The 20337-nt window shown below is 34.5% G+C and overlaps 2 long non-coding RNA genes across 2 annotated transcripts in view; one reads left to right on the top strand and one right to left on the bottom strand.

Annotated features, from left to right (window-relative positions):
* LOC309604965 overlaps positions 1-8524 on the bottom strand; it is a 237472-nt gene extending 228948 nt beyond the window's left edge. Inside the window, exon 1 of the long non-coding RNA XR_014231180.1 lies at positions 8364-8524. This is a non-coding gene — a long non-coding RNA (uncharacterized lncRNA). The remainder of the gene's footprint in view (positions 1-8363) is intronic.
* LOC309604979 overlaps positions 1-20337 on the top strand; it is a 1175000-nt gene that overhangs the window by 772774 nt on the left and 381889 nt on the right. The window lies entirely within an intron of this gene.

Raw genomic sequence — 20337 nt, 5'->3', positions numbered from 1 at the left:
ATAATTGAAAAATCCAGAGGCAAAGCTGGCTCAGGCAAGGTTTGGTCCATCTTCTCAAATATTTTCATCAATGACAAGCATATTCTTGGTTTCTGCTCTGCCTTCTCTGATCAGCATACAATTATATGTCTACATCCACACACCTGCTCTTTCTTTGTGGTTGCAAAATAGGTGTACTTTCAGACTTGTTTGTGTGTGTGCTCTGTGTGTGTAATTGCATTTGTGTGTGTGTATATGTATGCACAATGTGTATGCACAATGGATGCCCTGGAGTATGTATAGATGGGCCACATTTTGAAGTGGACATAAATTTTTGAATTTTTGAGAAGGATTGCAGAGTGCAGTAACTCATATTAGGGGAATAACTAAGGTGGATGAGCCCCTGCAAACCACTTCTACAACAGATGTTTTTACAAGACGTGGTAAAATACCCATGAGTTGAAGTCAGTATTGCTCTAACCTCACTGATCCTTGTTTTTCTCATCTATAAATTGGGAGTGATAAATATCTATCTTCGAAGGATGTGGTGAATACAGACCAATGTGACAGTGTGGTTTCCTATCCCAGTTCTGATGTTTACTAACTGTGTGAGCCCAAATAAAATAAGTAATCTGTCTGGACCTTAGCCACTTCCCACAAAGTGGAGCTAGTAAGAGTCCCTATTCCACTTTTAGCCTTTATGCTTTCAATAATCAAGTCTAAGAGATGAATGAGAGTCTATCCATGTAGAAACTGAGGAAAAGGCAAGGAAACTTGCTTTGCCAAAATCCATAGAAAATTTCATTTATCATTGGCCAAAATTAGGTCCTATGCCTATTTTTGAACAAACCATTAGGAGCATGAAATTAGCTTATTAGACTAAGCCTTTAGTGTCCACTTTTGGGGAGGGGGTGTTGGCATAAATACCAACTGAACCACATCTCTGACTGTACTAGTTACTCAAAATACGTTATCCAAAGAAAATTCCAGATAATATTTGTTTAAAAGGTGGTTGAAAGATGTGGAGTGTCAAAAACAGTACTACCTGGGCATGGAACAGCTGCCATATTATATAACTCTTCAATAGAGAATGTTCTGGCAAAAGCAATATAGATGATATTCTTATAACTATTGCCAAATAACAGAGGTAATAATCTACTAAAATGGATTTAAGTTTTCACACACACTGAATAATTCTCTAAATCTGTTAATAAGGACCTATCATTAAAAACAGCAAAAACATCAACAGTAATGAAATGATTGGAATAAAAGTGTTCCTATATACCTGAAATTAATACAGTACTGTAAATCAACCATACTTCAATTTTTAAAAAGTGTGTCTAATAATTCTTTATATTAGAAAATTTTTGTACTGTTCATAAATGAAACATAATATATTAGCACACAATGTATAGCATCATTTTTGCTCTCATTATAATAAGCACTTGAATACATTTCAAGGGTTTATGTGTAATCTTCTATCAGCGAGGCATTAGCTAAATGTTTCTGTAATTTGTATGGCATCTGAGAAAAAAGAATTTAAAGCAAGATGTTGGGTTAAGAGATCAATACAAATTTAAATTAAAATATTAAGGAACCACACACAGCCTATACCCAGAAGGCAAACTTCTACTACATCATTCCTTCAAAGTGTAACAGATTCATTTCTGAGACAATGAATTCTGACCTTATATGTAATTGAGAAACCAAAGTTTGATTTTACTTTCCTTTAATGATCTCAAAGGAGAATAAAGCAATATAGTGAAACAACAGAGAACACATACACCATGTGTGTGTGTGTGTGTAAATATATGTGTGTTTGTGTATGTATATAGATAGAGATAGAGAGAGAGAGAGAGAGAGGGAGGGAGAGAGAGAGGGAGAGAGAGTGCTAGTTTAGTTGTCCTCATTGAGGATATTATTCCATGGGAGAAGAGCCAGAAGTAATAAACTTGAGTCTTTTTCTTGTGAAGATTGCTGTCAATCTCAACAACCAAGAGAGAACCTCTAGAAATTGTCCAGTTCACATAATTAAGAAAGTCTACATCTAAAATAAGATAATAAATAAATATAGTAACTTCTTAGACAACATCTTGAACATTTAAATAATTATAATTCTTCATAGTAATCACTGTGAATGTCTATACAGTCTACAAATGCCATTGTTAAAAATGGGAAAACTCTACTTTGAATGTTTTTGTCTCTCACACTTCCTTTTGAATTTTTTCAATTATCATTTTTATCTTTTGAAGGCATTTATCAATTATAATTACATACATTAATTCATCAAATATGTTAATTTGTGCCCTATCCTGGGGCAATATGATACAGTTCCTTATCTTTTCAACTTGAATTAAGCATCTTTTCTAAAATACTGCTAAAATAAAATTTTAAGATATTTTAAATAAATAGTGCTACTTTTGTCTGAATAAAGAATATAATGTTCTGTGTGCAAGAATGTAAGTTAAAAAAAAGAATTGTCTCAGGTTTTCTCTTTTTAGTATGCACATCCCTCTCTAGGAAATGGAAATGAGATAGAAGAGAGAAAGACTGTAAGAGAGTGACACATTTGGATAGTTAGAACAATTTGACCAAAGAGCGTACTGGAATTAAAATTATAAGAGTAAGAATAAGAGGAGTTGGAGCTGAAAGACATTTTAATACACAGAAATCACACAAATATTAACTTGCTCAATACTGATGATGATCAAAAGGAAAAAGATAGAATACTTCCAGTCCTAAACAGGAAAACAAACATTGGTTCCAATAAAAACATGGAAAATTTATCCATGGTAATGTAAAAAAGTATGCATGTCTGATATCTACTAAATTGATGATCAGTCATGGTAATTACAAAGAATGGCAAACTCATGTTTGCAGACCTTAATATGAAAAGAGATGTTTTATTCATTGTTAGAATAGAAATTGTTTTACAATGTATTTCTTCTTTTTGTAAATTTTATTTATTTTAAAAGAAATATTGTTTAATAGATCTTTATTGGAGTATAACTGCTTCACAACTGGGCGAAGCATAAGTAGCATCACAATGTACTTCTACTGTTTCTATAGCTGTCATTTTTTTAGTATACAATGGTAAGTGTGAAAAAATAAAATGATTGGCATGTAATGGCTAAAGAATGTAGTACATCGTGATAGGTTATTATAGTTTATGGGGTTTTGTAGCATGTTCTTTTACCAATGGAATGGAAAAAAAGTAACTTGTGAGTAGAAAATTCTTTTTTTTAAAGTTTTTATTGGAGTATAGTTGCTTTACAATGTTGTGTTAGTTTCTGCTGTACAGCAAAGTGAATCAGGTGTACATATACATACATCCCCTCTTTTTTGGATTTCCTTCCCATTTAGGTCACCACAGAGCACTGAGCAGAGTTCCCTGTGCTGTACAGTAAGTTCTCATTAGTATCAATAGTGTGTATATGTCAATCCCAGTCTTCTGTGGTAGAAGAAAGCCTTTCAAAAAGTTTGAAAACTTCAGGTGAAAATTCTTTGGGGGAATGCTTAGAGATGGGTTTTATGGAGTTTCTACCTTTCATTACCTCTAATTTTCTTTGTTTTTAAGAATATTGGTTTTGTCTGCAGGGCTTATTACTATTAACATGTTGAAGAATTTATTAATTAAGCACAGTTATCTTTTATATAAGTTATCTTCGGATCTTTTAATATTATTCCAATCAAATTTTAAATCCAGTACATCTCTGAAGTAATATTTTTAAAATCATAATGATTATTAATCATTACAATAGTTACATTTATTTTTTAAATGATGCCTAATCTATCCAATATATTTTTATGAATAAAAACAGCATATATTAATATATGTGTACATATATATATAAACAGTATATATGTGTGTGCATTTATATGTGTGTTTTTGTATGGATGTGTGTGTGGGTGTTGTGTGTGTAGGAATAGTATGGTAGCAGTAAAAATTTAATAACAATTATGTGTATTAGATTATTTTATTACACAGTTACATGCATGAGTTGGTACTGATGTTATATTCATTCTATAGTTAAAGGAACAAGAGCTGTGCTGGGATTCAAACCTAAGTATTGCTACTTTTAGAGTTATTCCCTTAGGCACTATGATGTATAATATACAGTAATACATGTATGTGTTTATATATATGAAAATATATTTACATATGTATGTACATATAGCCAGAAAAAGTCATGGAATATGCATAGAATCAGAAAGAATGTTATGGTAATATCTATATTATCATAAATATATAATTGTTAACCTTCTTAAAATGAAAATATATTAAAAAATATACTAAATTCTAGGATCTCAAACTACGTAATAAAATTAAAACAACTACAACACGACTAATGAAGGAATTAATAATATATTAAAGTTTAGAAGCTGCTAAAAGTAAGATAGTGTTTGTGAAACTAGGAGGTACCAAAATCCTCTATAGTGCATGTGTAATAAGAGTGATTATAAAAGAAAATCAGGAAGAATGAGCTCAGATGTCTTTGGTTAAATACCTCACATACCAATTAAAAGACCTGTATGTATGCTATATGCAATAACTATCCCGGAAATGGAAATAAAAACATGCCAAGTGCATGTGGTTTCTTAGTGGTAAATACTTCCTAACTCACAGAAGCTTAGGTTTATGTTTAGAAACTTTTAAGAGCAAATATATTTTGTGTTATTTTTAGGAATTGTATACATAACATGTATTTTCAACTTTTTAAAAAATAAATTTATTTATTAATTTATTTATTTTTGGCTGCTTTGGGTCTTTGTCGCTGCATGCTGGCTTTCTCTAGTTGTGGCTAGCGGAGGCTACCCTTCGTTTTGGTGTACGGGCTTCTCATTGTGATGGCTTCTCTTTGTTGCAGAGCATGGGCTCTAGGCGTATGGGCTTCAGTAGCTGTGGCACGCAGGCTCAGTAGTTGTGGTTCTCAGGCTCTAGAGTGCAGGCTCAGTAGTTGTGGTGCGTGGGCTTAGTTGCTCTGCGGCATGTGGGATCTTTCGGACAAGGGCTCAAACCTGTGTCCTTGCATTGGCAGGTGGATTCTTAACCAGTGCGCCACCAGGGAAGTCCCTCAACTGTTTTTAATGTTTAAAATAATTTATAAGAATGTCTGATATATGAATCTTTTGATCTGTCAGATTTTGCTTCATGTATTTCTAAACTATAATATCAGGTACATAAAGGTTAGGTTTTATATGTTGTTGATTGACATTTTATCATTACAAAATATCATGTGTAATATTCTTATTATTTAAAGTCTCCATTTTTTAAATAATATAGCCAAACCAAATATCTTTTGGTTAGTGCTTAAATGATAAACTTTTTTAACCACTGTAGTTTCAACTGTTGTATTTCCTTATTTTAATGTGTCTTTTTAAAACAGCATATAATTGGGTTTCAAACTGTCCCACCTATGTCTTGTACTCAACCCTTTTCTCTCGTTCTTTTTTCTGTACACTTCTCTGTATTTCTTAACCTATCCTGAAATTTAGTAATGCTGTCTTATGTTATTTATTACACCAATAAAATACACCTTAATTTCAGATATTATATTCTGTACTTCTAGAATAATCATTTGGTATATTTTTAGAGTTTCAAATACTCTTTTGAAATACTCTATATTTACATCCTTTTTGAACCATATAACATAACTGTTAGCTAGAGTCTCGATAATAGAGGAGAGAGACAACTGTACAGAAGCAATATTTAAAAAAAATAATTAATGGACAGAAATTTTCCAATTCACATTTAAGACATCAAACTCCAGATTCAAGAATTCAGAAAATACAAAACAGAACATAAATACCTATGAATTATGGACCTCATGGTCAAATTGTTGAAAATCAAAGATAAGGAAAACATTAAAACAGCAAGAGAAACAAGGGGTAAGGTATTGTCAAGGGAGCGACAAGGGACATGATATCTAAATTTCAACAAAAACAATGAAAGTAAGATGATAATAAAGTGACATTTCTAAAGTGTGAAATAATCTGACAACCTCAAATTGTGTATCTTTCAAGTGTTTTCATTGAAAATCAAATTGAAATAAAAATATTATACTCAAAAGAGCAACAAAGGGTAAGATGTTCAATGGTCTTCAAGCTAAAGAAATAAAATAATCCCAGATATAAGCATGAAACTAGAGGGAGGGAGGAATGAGGAGCACCAGAAGAAATAAATATCAATAGTAGAAATGGATATTCATTGCTTAAAACAGTAAGAAAGACAATAAAATACACAGTGAGATTTTTAATATATATATATATATGTAAAATATATTACAATAGTAGCACTAAGGAAGGAAGGTATTTTTCAAGACTCTGTCAAAATAATAATTTGAGGTAAACCATAGTAAATTAGTTACATATTATCATCAATAAGTGGAAACTACTTGCTTTTAACGGATAGGTGTGGGTTGCTTCTCCAACCCAGGAAAATCCAGCAGATTTATTATTATAACACCCTGACATCCACATTCCAAATCCCAGTGTTCTACTAATTTCCCATCATGCCTTGACCTTGGAATAGCATAATTTTCTTGGTAAGGAATGATCAAATCTCATGATAAGTACTGGACCTTGTCCTTAGATCATTCTTTCCTCCTGCTTCAGTAAATCAGACACATTTTATATCTTAGTTAGGAGTCACTCTCACTTTCACATCTAGCTTTTAATTGATAATGAAATATTTTCGGTCTTTTTTAAATCTTAAAAATCTTAAAACTTGCCAAGTTTTTGGCCATTATCTCTACAAATATTATATCTGCCCCTTTCTCTCCTTTCCTCTGAGACTCCTATTATGCATATATTGCTATGTTTGATGGTATTGTCTATTTCTCTGAGGCTCTGTGAATTTTTCTTCATTCTTTTTCTTTCTGTGGCTTATGTTGGATTCTCTGAATTGACTTTTCCTCAAGTTTGCTGATTCTGCCAGCTCAGAGTTCCTGCTGAACCTCTTTAGTGTATTAGTCATTTCAGTTATTGTATGTTGCAAATGTAGAATTTATATTTATATATGTAATTATATAGTATATATATTATAATAAAATAATTATATACAAATTATGTATTTTTTCATTGATATTCACTATTTGATGAGCATAGTTCCCCTACTTTCTTTAGTTATTTAGACATGGTTTTCTCTAGTTTTTAAACAAATTTATAACAGTTGATTTGCATTATTCTGTGCTAAATTTGACTTCTGGTTTCCCATAGGGACAGTTTCTCCTAGCTGCTTTGTTGTTGTTTCTTTGTATGTCTTCAATTTTTTTTCTTTGAGATGACATTTTGAGTAATATGTGATGACTCTGGAAGTCTGATCCTTCCCCCCAAATTTGTAGTTGTTCTTCCTATCTTGTGTTCAGTAACTCTGTAGGATTAATTTCGTAAAGTCTATCATTTGTGGCCAATGACATCTGTGCTTGGTTAGTTTAGTAGTCAGTTAACTGGACAGAGATTTCCATAAATTACTTGAATAAATAAGTCTTCCACACAGGATTGTGTGCCTGTGTTAAGGCATACTTTTAACACTCCTGCAGTTTACATTTCTGACTTAACCTTCACTTCTTGTGTATGCAGGGTCTCAATGTCAGCTAGAAGTGAGATATTCGGGCCTCCTCTGGTCTTTCCTTGGCATATACCCAGCCCTCTATATCCTCAGTAATATGTTAGAGCTATTTGAAGTGCCCTAGGGATATCTCACTCCATAGATCCTCTTTTTGTTTTTCGGTCAGGCTCTTGTTTGCCCTACCTGGGATTATGCCTCAGGCAGCTGCAGTGTTAAACAGTTGGTATTTGTTGTTTTTCAAAAAAAATAAAAATAAAAAACCCTGGAAATAAGGCTTTTCCCATTAGTGGAGCTCTGAATTAGTCCAATGGAAAGAAGCCCTGTGTATGAGACTTCTCCTGGATGCTTCCAAGTAGGTCAAATAAAGACAATGCTCTGGGGATGGGACTTCTTGAACAGCTCCAAACCTTGTTCTCTCCCTTCAGTGGCTTCTAAACTGTTGTTTTCACAGCAATAATGGTTGTGAGTCTGCTGCTTTTCAAGGCTATAGAAAAGCTAAAAAAGAGTAAAAAAGAGTAGGGCAGTTTTAACTGCCACAAAGCTCACTGTTTTTATTAAGATTTAGCAGTTTTTCTTGAATAAATACTTCTCTGGTTGTAACAAGTTTTTGTTTACTTTGGACAGTTCTATAGAAGATAATTTTGAATTATTTGTTAGTGTTCTAGGTTCTTTGTTAGAGGAATGGTCTTTTGGACCACTTCTGCCATTCTGGAAGTCCCATTAGCAATTCTTAATTACAAAAGATATGAAACGTCTTCATTCATGAGACAAAATTTCTCCATTTCAGATTCTCAGTAGAGATTTAAGCAGGAACAGAATGTCATTTTCTTTTTTTTTTTTTTTCACACACACACACTGTATTTTATTTTTACAAGAGATAAGTAGACTGACACCAAGCATTGTACATGGATGACCACAACAAAAGCAACAATGATTGCAATTACCAAACATGAAACACACTCATACTATGTCATAATATTGGCCAGAATGTCATTTTCTTAAATTTCAAATTCTTGACTAAAAGAATGGATGTTTCAGGCATCTGATCTAATGAGTGTGATTTCATACATTCCTCTAGGAATTATAACTTCTTCCTTATATTAGTTCAGAGGACCTGAATGCCACTGACCTGTACACCAATAGCATATACCTCTGTAGAATCAATTATTTGAGTTACAGTTCATTTTTATCAATATAAAATTTTTGACAATTTAAAAAATAACGTCTTGTACAAATCTGTTCTGTATCTACCATAAAACTGGTTTTAACATCTCTGTGTACCATGGTGTGTGGGTGTGTTTGTGTGTGCGTTTACCCTATTGACTACCTTGACTCAGAAAAAGGTAGGCAATGTAACCCACGGGGAAAATATGTCTTGAAATAGAATTAAAATCTTGTATGCACCATGTAGTTATGTAATGTTGGACACTAAATTTCTTACTGCATTTGATAATATTTTCTTTTATATAAAATGAAATGCAAAATGATGAGAGAAGTTACTGAGCGACTCTAAATGTTAAAACTTCTTTGTATAAAATGGATATTGGTAAGATTGGGGGAAATGTATGTTTATTTTTATAATTGTTAGCAATATAAATGCAAACAAAACAATGAATTTTCAGGGAGTTTAGAATCTAGAGAGGATGACAATAAGCATACAAGGCAATATTTTGTAAAGGATTTGACTTGAAATTGGGATGGAAAATTTTTCAGACACTGTCTATTTTAATTGCCCAGGTTTTATTCACATATTTTTTATTTGTACAGTTTCACGGACAAGTTACTTGTGCTAAAGAAAAAGATATCAACTAACTAATGAATTAGACGATGGTTCAAGAATATGGAGAACTTTGAGAGTTGGGGTTGGGAAGGAAGGACAATATTATGTAGGGTTTAGAATTTAGTGTTTAGGGTGTAGTGTTTAGAGTTTCTTCATTTTCATTTCAACATATTTTAGTCCAAATTTAATTGCCTTTTATTTTTAAATCAGACTTCTTTTGGTTTAATGTTTCTTGTTCATTTAAATACTGTTTTCCACAAAATTGTGAAGTACACTATGTTTATATAAAAGCATTGGAGTAGAATAATTATTGTTTATAATTCTAACAATTTCCTAGTAAATTAATACATTTTCTGTAAGACTAAATGATGACTATCCTTAATTTTTCTTCACATCCTCCACTAAACACTCTACATTAGATGAAATTTACTATAAATTGTTAAAACCAGAACTCTATGTTCTCTTAATGTTTACTCTCAAAAAAATTAAGTTAAATTCAACATTAAAAAATTACCAAGACCAAAAGATTGCATTTAAAATCGTTTAAATATTTTCATTATTTTTCAGGTTACCTTCAAAACACTAATTAATATAGAATCAGAAGAGAACCTTCAAGATGGCGGAGGAGTAAGACGTGGAGATCCCCACGTGGAGGAAGGTGTGGGGAACTCCTCCCCACAAGCACATCAAATTACAGCTACATGTGGAACAACTCCTAAAGAACACCTGAACACTGACAGAAGACCTCAGACTTCCCAAAAGGCAAGAAACTCCCCACGTACCTGGGTAGGGCAAAAGAAAAAAGAAAAAACAGCGACAAAAAAGAATAGGGATGGGACCTGCACCTCTGGGAGGGAGCTGTGAAGGAGGAAAAGTTTCCACACACTAGGAAACCCCTTCACTGTCGGAGACGTGGGGAGGGGGGGAAGCTTTGGAGCCACAGAGGAGAGCACAGCAAGAAGGATGCAGAGGTCAAAGCAGAGAGATTCCTGCCCAGAGGATCAGTGCCGACCAGCACTCACCAGCCTGAGAGGCTTGTCTGCTCAACCGCCCAGGCAGGTGGGGGCTGGGAGCTGAGGCTCGGGCTTCAGAGGTCAGATCCCAGGGACAGGACTGGGGTTGGCTGCGTGAACACAGCCTGAAGGGGGCTAGTGTGACACAGCTAGCTGTGAGGGAGTCTGGGAAAAATTCTGGAACTGCCTAAGAGGCAACAGATAATTGTTTCAGTGTGCGTGAGGAGAGAAGATTCAGAGCTCTGCCTAAACGAGCTCCAGAGACAGGCACATGCTGCGGCTATCAGTGCGGACACCAGAGACAGGCATGAGATGCTAAGGCTGCTGCTGCAGGCACCAAAAAGCCTGTGTGCAAGCACAGGTCACTATCCACACCTGCGCTCCCAGGACCTGGTGCAGCCCACCACTGCCAGGGTCCCGGAATCCAGGGACAACTTCCCCAGGAGAACACACAGCATGCCTCAGGCTGGTGCAATGTCATGCCGGCCTCTGCCGTTACAGGCTCGTCCCGCATTCCATACCCCTCCCTCCTCCCGACCTGAGTGAGCCAGAACCCCCTAATCAGCTGCTCCTTTAGCCCCCTCCTGGCTGGGTAGGGAACAGCCGCCCTGAGATGACCTACATGCAGAGGCGGGGCTAAATCCAAAGCTGAACCTTAGGATCAGTGCGAACAAAGAAGAGAAAGGGAAATCTCTCCTAGCAGCCTCAGGAGAAGCGGATTAAATCTCCGCAATCAACTTGATGTACCCTGCATCTGTGGAATACCTGAATAGACAATGAATCATCCCAAAATTGAGGCGGTGAACTTTGGGAGCAACTGTAAACTTGGGGTTTACTTTCTGCCTCTAATTTATTTCTAATTTTATGTTTATCTTAGTTTAGTATTTAGAGCTTATTATCATGGTAGATTTGTTTACTGATATGGTTGCTCCTTTATTTTATATATATATATATATATTTTTTTTTTCCTTTTCAATTTTTGTGAGTGTGTATGTGTATACTTCTTTGTGTGATTTTTTCTGTATAGCTTTGCTTTTACCATTTGTCTTAGGGCGCTGTCTGTCTGTTTTTTTGTTTTCTGTTTTTTAGTATAGTTTCTAGTGCTTGTTATCATTGGTGGATTTCTTTACCAGTTTGGTTGCTCTCTTCTTTCTTTCTTTTTTTAAAATTTTTTATTACTTTTTTATTTTTAATAATATTTTTTAATTTTTATATTTTATTGTATTGTATGTTTTTCTTTCTTTCTCCTTTTTTCTCCCTTTTCTTCTGAGCCATGTGGCTGACAGGGTGTTGGTTCTCTGGCTGGTTGTCAGGTCTGAGCCTCTTCAGTGGGAGAGCTGAGTTCATGACACTGGACCATCAGAAACCACCCGGCCCTATGTAATATCAAACAGTGAAAGCTCTCCCAGAGATCTCCATCTCAGCGCTAAGACCCAGCTCCACTCAACCACCAACAAGATACAGTGCTGGACACCCCATACCAAACAACTATCAAGACAAGAACACAACCCCACCCATTAGAAGAGAGGTTGCCTGAAATCATAATAAGTTCACAGACACCCCAAAACACACCACCGGACGCAGTCCTGCCCACTGAAAGATAAGATCCAGCCTCATCCACCAGAACACAGGCACCAATCCCCTCCACCAGGAAGCCTACACAACCCACTGAACCAATGTTACCCACTGAGGGCAGACGCCAAAAACAACAGAAACTACAAAACTGCAGCCTGTGAAAAGGAGACCCCAAATGCAGTAAGTTAAGCAAAATGAGAAGACAGAGAAATACACAGCAGATGAAGGAGCAAGGTAAAAACCCACCAGACCAAACAAATGAAGAGGAAATAGGCAGTCTACCTGAAAAATAATTCAGAGTAATGATAGTAAAGATGATCCAAAATCTTGGAAAGAGAATGGAGAAAATACAGGCAACATTTAACAAGGCCCTAGAAGAACTAAAGAGCAAACAAACAATGATGGACAGCACAATAAATGAAATTTAAAATTCTCTAGAAGGAATCAACAGCAGAATAACTGAGGCAGAAAAACGGATAAATGACCTGGAAGATAAAACAGTGGAAATAACTACTGCAGAGCAGAATAAAGAAAAAAGAATGAAAAGAATTGAGGACAGTCTCAGAGACCTCTGGGACAACATTAAACTCACCAACATTCAAATTATAAGGGTCCCAGAAGAAGAAGAGGAAAAGAAAGGGTCTGAGAAAATATTTGAAGAGATTATAGTTGAAAACTTCCCTAATATGGGAAAGGAAATAGTCAATAAAGTCCAGGAAGCACAGAGTCCCATAGAGGATAAATCCAAGGAGAAACATGACACGACACATATTAAGCAAACTATTCAAAATTAAATACAAAGAAAAGATATTAAAAGCAGTAAGGGAAAAGCAACAAATAACATACAAGGGAATCCCCATAAAGTTTACAGCTGATTTATCAGCAGAAACTCTGCAAGCCAGAAGGGTGTGGCAGGACATATTTAAACTGATGAAAGGGAAGAACCTACAACCAAAATTATTCTACCCAACAAGGATCTTATTCAGATTCGATGGAGAATTTAAAACCTTTACAGACAAGCAGAAGCTAAGAGAATTCAGCAGCACCAACCCAGCTGTACAACAAATGCTAAAGGAACTTCTCTAGTCAGGAAACACAAGAGAAGGAAAAGACTTACAATAACAAACCCAAAACAATTAAGAAAATGGTAATAGGAACATACATATTGACAATTACCTTAAATGTAAATGGATTAAATGCTCCAACCAGAAGACATAGACTGGCTAAATGGATACAAAAACAAGACCCATATATATGCTGTCTACAAGAGACCCACTTCAGACCTAGGACACATACAGACTGAAAGTGAGGGGATGGAAAAAGATATTCCATGCAAATGGAAATGAAAAGAAAGCTAGAGTAGCAATTCTCACATCAGACAAAATAGAGTTTAAAATAAACACCATTACAAGAGACAAAGAAGGGCACTACATAATGATCAAGGGATCAATCCAAGAAGAAGGTATAACAATTGTAAATATTTATGCACCCTACATAGGAACACCTCAATACATAAGGCAAATGCTAACAGCCATAAAAAGGGAAATCGACAGCAACACAATCATAGTAGGGGACTTTAACACCCAACTTTCACCAATGGACAGATCACTCAAAATGAAAATAACTAAGGAAACACAAGCTTTAAATGATACCTTAACCAAGACAGACTTAATTGATGTTTATAGGACATTCCATCCAAAAACAACAGAATACACATTCTTCTCAAGTGCTCATGGAACATTCTCCAGGATAGGTCATATCTTGGGTCACATATTAAGCATTGGTCAATGTAAGGAAATTGAAATCATATCAAGTATCTTTTCCTACAACAATGCTATGAGACTAGATATCAGTTACAGGAAAAAATGTGTAAAAAATACAAACACATGGAGGCTAATAATACACTACTAAATAACCAAGAGATCACTGAAGAAAAATCAGGAATTCAAAAAATACCTAGAAACAAATGACAATGAAAACACGACGTCCCAAAACCTATGGGATGCAGAAAAGCAGTTCTAAGAGGGAAGTTTATAGCAATACAATCCTACCTCAAGAAACAAGAAACATCTCAAATAAACAACCTAAACTTACACCTAAAGCAATTAGAGAAAGAAGAACAAAAAAACCCCAAAGTTACCGGAAGGAAAGAAATCAGAAAGATCAGATCAGAAATAAATGAAAAATAAATGAAGGAAACAATAGCAAAGATCAATAAAACTAAAATATGGTACTATGAGAAGATAAACAAAATTGATAAAACATTAGACAGATTCATCAAGAAAAAAAAGGAGAAGACTCAAATCAACAGAATTAGAAAACAAAAAGGAATAGTAACAACTGACACTGAAGAAATACAAAGGATCATGAGAGATTACTACAAGCAACTATATGCCAATCAAATGGACAACCTGGAAGAAATGGACAAATGGCATTTTTCACAGAACTAGAAAAAACATTTCACAATTTGTATGGAAACACAGAAGACTCCATTTAGCCAAAGCACCCTAGAGGAAGAAAAACGGAGCTGGAGACTTCAGACTGTACTACAAAGCTACAGTAATCAATGTAGTGTGGTACTGACACAAAAACAGAAATATAGATCAGTGGAATAGGATAGAAAGCCCAGAGATAAACCCATACACATATGGTCATCTTATCTTTGATTAAGGAGGCAAGAATATACAATGCAGAAAAGACAGCCTCTTCAATAAGTGGTGCTGGGAAAACTGGACAGATACATGTAAAACAGTGAAATTCGAACACTCCCTAATGCTATACACAAAAATAAACTCAAAATGGATTAAAGACCTAAATGTAAGGCCAGATGCTATATCACTCTTAGAGGAAAACATAGGCAGAGCACTCTATGACATAAATCACAGCAAGATCCTTTTTGACCCACCTCCTAGAGAAATGGAAATAAAAACAAAAATAAATGGGACCTGATGAAACTTAAAAGCTTTTGCATAGCAAAGGAAACCATAAACAAGGCAAAAAGACAACCCTCAGAATAGAAGAAAATATTTGCAAATGAAGCAACTAACAAAGGATTAATCTCTAAAATATACAAGCAGCTCATGCAGCTCAATATTAAAAAAGCAAGCAACCCAATCCAAAAATAAGCAGAAGACCTAAATAGACACTTCTCAAAAGAAGATATACAGATTGACAACAAACACATGAAAGGATGCTCAAGATTACTAATCATTAGAGAAATGCAAATGAAAACTACAATTAGGTATCACCTCACACCCGTCAGAATGGCCATCATCAAAAAATCTGCAAACAATAAATGCTGGAGAGGGTGTGGAGAAAAGGGAACCCTCTTGCGCTGTTGGTGGGAATGTAAATTGATACAGCCACTATGGAGAACAGTATGGAGGTTCCTTAAGCAACTGAAAATAGAAATACCACACAACCCCGCAATCCCACTACTGGGTATATACCCTGAGAAAAACAATTCAAAAAGAGTCATGTACCACAATGTTCACTGCAGCTCTATTTACAATAGCCAGGACATGGAAGCAACCTAATTGTCCATTGACAGATGAATGGATAAAGAAGTTTTGGCACATATATACAATGGAATATTACTGAGCCATAAAAAAAACGAAATTGAGTTATTTGTAGTGACGTGGATGGACCTAGAGACTGTCATACAGAGTGAAGTAAATCAGAAAGAGAAAAACAAATACTGTATGCTAACACATATATATGGAATCTAAAAAAAAACAAAAAATAGTTCTGAAGAACCTAGGTGCAGGACAGGAATAAAGATGCAGATGTAGAGAATGGACTTGAAGACAAGAGGAGGTGGAAGGGTAAACTGGGACGAAGTGAGAGAGTGAAATGGACATATACAACTACCAAATGTGAAATAGATAGCTAGTGGGAGACAGTCTCATTGCACAGGGAGATCAACTCGTTGCTTTGTTTCCACCTAGAGGGGTGGGATAGGGAGTGTGGGTGGGAGATACAAGAGGGAGGAGATATGGGATTATATGTGTGCGTATAGCTTTTTCACTTTTTTATACAACAGAGACTAACATACCATGGTAAAGCAATTATACTCCAATAAAGATGTTAAAAAAATAAAATAAAACAAAATAAAATAAAATAAAACAAAATAAAATAAAATTGATTCTAAAAAAATATTGTGCTTTTAAAATAAAAATTAGAAAAAAATTTCTTTATCCTTGTATTTACAGGTGAACAATGTAAAACCTAGTCAGGTAATTAATGTATTTTTTTGATTAATAATAATAAAGCACAGAGAAATCACTGACTTGCTAAAGGAAAAAACCTAGTTTGTCATGCAGCTTGAGCCTGGATCACTTATCTTCTGCCTGACAGTAAACGATGACTAAAAATCCCTTATTATTTATACTTAATTATGTATTAGTCATATGAATCCAGGCAAACATTTGCTGTTATTTCAATTTTATATAATGTTTACATGATTAGTAATAAACTTTTTTGCTCTTTCTTTTCAATAGAAATCATGTCAGGAGATGAGAATATTAGTAAATGTAAGATAAGGTAGATTTTTCCTATTAAGAAAGCTGGATAGCTGTAATAGAGCATGTTCATTACATATTTGGTTTGTGTTATGATATGAATGTGTCCCCCTTAAACTCGTGTATTGAAATCCTAGCTCCCAAAGGTGATGATGATATTAGAAATTGAGGCCTTTTGAAGGTGATTAAGTAGTGAAGGTGGTGTTCTCATGAGTGGGATTAGTACCCTTATAAGTGAGACCTCACAGAGATCCCTAGCCCCTTCCACCATGTGAGGTCACAGCAAGAAGGTGCAGGCTGTGAGCCAGGAAGAGGGCCTTTACCAGAAAGCAACCATGTTGGTACCCTGATCTTGGACTTCTAGCCTCAAGAACTGTGAGAAATAAATGTCTGTACTTTATAAGCTACCTGGTGCGTGGAATTTTGTAAAAACAGCCCAGATGGAATAATATAGCTTGAACATTTCTGATCTAGACTCAGGAAGGCATAATTATGCCAAAAGGATAATTAATTAATGAGTATTCAACATAGTTGAAGCTTCTTATGTCTGTTATTCACCTCCATTCTGACTGCCTCATGTTTGGTGATGTGACTAGCTTATTCTACTTCACATTGAAAGCGCTTAACTTATCGAGTAAAAGTTAAGCAATATGCGATTATCCAACGAACCAAAAATCATAAGCTACTAAACAGCATTATTTGGATTCTTTAATCAGTAAGAGCCTTAAAGAGTTACAGTTTTAAGGGTTAAGGATTAAACCAAATGCTACAATATGAGGTTTAAATAAGGGTGAAGACAGCTCATAAATCTAAGTGTCTAACTTGGGGAAATAACATTTATAGTGTTTTAATATTTTATTTATATTAAAGAAAATTAATCAATCTAATTTTATGTCTACTATTACTTTAATTAAAGGTGAAATGCAGTTATTTATTTTGTAATTCATACATTTTCTGCAACAGCATATAAAATGGGATCCAACCAGGCCTCTGGACAGCACACTATTTTAAGATCCTCTCAGCTTTGTGATTCTCTACGGGGTAAGTGAAATTTTGACTTAGAATCTCAAGAACCTGTATTTAAATAAATGTGAAATTATGAATGAAATATGTTAAATGTATATTGTGATCATCTTCAAGAGCAGAATTACTAGGATGCACATATTACCTTTAGTATAACTGATATATACTGGGAGAGGTTCATATTTTATAAAAGGGCAGGCATGGCAAATATTGCATCAGAGTAAATCCTTTAAGAGTTATATATTATAATATGCTCTGGCGTCAGGGAAGTTGAAAAAATAGGCATATAAGAAATATTTCATACATTACCTGTATAAGTCTAACTGAAATTCATTTTGGATCTTTGTGTTTCAAACTTAAATTTCTGAGGATAAATAATTCCATGGAATAACTATCTAACAGAAGAAAAACAACACACAAACATATTCAATGAAACAGCAGATGGAGACTTTTCTCATTTGCTTTATCAATTTTATTGTGTAAAATTAATGTTGGTGAATGGTGATACATAATCCTGTTATTTACCTGTTTTAGTTACTTTTGGACCTACTTACATAATATGTAAAATATTACTCACACCTCTCTGTCCACATCATAGAGGACAATAAGAGGGGAAAAGCACCTATATAGTGAAAGAATGTTATATTAGATGTGTGTACATATTGTATATACGTTTGTATATACAAACACACACATGTGTGTATAGCACATACATGTGAAGTATTTTTATTAAGGAAACTTCATTCTTAATTCTTAAGAAAATGTAATTATAAAATTTCTTAGATTATCATATTGGTCAGATATAGATAAACATGTAGGTATAAGTACAAATGTAGATATATTTGTCCAGAAAACTTCTTTTAGGACCTTTATCATTTAAAAATGCACAAAGGACTAAATTGACCCTAGGATAATAGTGGCTGCTTTTATCTGAATCTCTCAGACAGCTTTAAAAAAAAAAACTATGATGAATAAGAATTGCATACAAAACCATATGACAACACCGTCAGCACATGAGAATTCAGAAAATACCATAGTCCTCAAATTACCTATAAGTAGAATGATGTATACCCAATTACAACAGAGCTGCCAATGGAAATACTGCTGTTGTAAACTCATGGGTGTAGAAAGTAGGGGAGGGGAAGTCTGAAGATACTTCGTGGAAAAGACAAGAGATCAGGTTACAGATGAAACGCAAACAAAACCATTTAAAGAAAGAAAGTCATTGCTAAGATGAGTGAGGCATTTGCCAATTCATAGCATTAAATACAGGGAAGACCTTGAAAGAAAGTGGGACTGAAAAAAGAAAACTCAAGGAAAGTTTGCTTTGAGAGGATAAAGGGATAAGTAAAGAAGGGATGTGCCCCTTGGAGATTTTTCAATGGAGGGGAAAAATAAAAATAAAATAAGGTGAGAAAAGTAAGGATCCTGCACAAATAAAAAAGACTCATCATACAAACCCAAACCTCCCACTCTCTATGAAATCACTATGAAAATCACTATGAAAATCAACTACTACAGAAACAAACAAAAAAAATGCTCTTAACTAAGAACATTGTCCATGCAATGCCTAAAATTAGAAAAAAATAAATTAAAAAAAACAACAAAAAAGAGAAATTTTTTACACAATTAAAAGGAGAAAAAAGTATTAGGAAATGAGAATTGGAACAAGCTACAGAACTCCACTCCTCCAGTAACAATAATGCAGCAGAAGAAAACTATGACATAGCACTCCAAACAGAATTAAATGTTTTCAAACATTATTTGGCATTATATAGTAAAAGTGAAATTAGAAATTTAGAAACTAAGAGCAGACATGGCTAATAAACTAGAAGAAGTAAGAGAGGTGATCAAAGCCACAAAAATTATTTATTAAAAAAAAGACAAAACCATCTCAGAAATAAGGAACATATATATATATTATATATATATGTGTGTGTGTGTATATATATATTTTACTAAGGAATTGGCTCATGAATTTATGGAGGGTGAGAAGTCCAAGATCTGAAGTCAGCAAGCGGGAGACACAGAAGAACTAAAAGTGTAGTCTAGTCTGAGTCCAAAGGCCTAAGAATTAGGAAAGCTAACTCTCCAAGTTCCAGTCTGAGTCCAAATCTGAAGGCAGAAGACCATCTTCCTAGCTCAGAGACATAGACAAAGAATTTTTTCTCACTCAGCCTTGTATCCTATTCAGTCCTTCCAGGATTGGATGAGGCCCACCCATACTGATGAGGACAATCTGTTTACACAGTTAACTGAGTCAAATGTTAATCTCATTTAGAAACACCCTGTTAAAACAATAAATAACAGTTGTTCTATACATAACAGGTGGCTGTCAAATGTAATGGTTTTTGATGAAAAATAAAAACAATAATGAGTGGTTATGTAAGAAAATAAAGAGAATTAAAGGCACTATAAAATGTGAATACACAGAATGTGATGAGGATATCTGGATGAATATTCTTAAGGATTTTTGTAATGCAGTTATTGGTAAATCCTAAAAATTTGCAGAAGCAGACCACCCATACCTAACATGAGCACTTGTGCTGGCTGATTTGACCTTATAGAAGTCTCTCTACTACAAAGTAACCAGACCTTGCATTAGCCTGGGTTCCCCAGAGAAACAGAACCAATAGGAGCAGTATACAGGGGCATACTTAAATATCATGTCCAGAGTGTCAGAATAATTGTTGCATTTTGATTCTCTTACCACAAAGAAGGAAGCACAGTGCCTGATGACAGTGTTTGGATTCTGGATACAGCAAATTTCACATATAGAAATTTTTGTTTTTCTGACCCATATACTGGATGACGTGAAAAGCTGCCACCTTTAGTGTCAGAACAGAAAAAGATTCTAGAGTAGGTCCAGAGCATTTC

This window comes from Balaenoptera borealis (genome assembly GCF_965194805.1).
Source record: "Balaenoptera borealis genome assembly, chromosome: 11".
NCBI classification, from domain to species: domain Eukaryota; kingdom Metazoa; phylum Chordata; class Mammalia; order Artiodactyla; family Balaenopteridae; genus Balaenoptera; species Balaenoptera borealis.
This window is presented reverse-complemented; position numbering and strand designations above follow the sequence as displayed.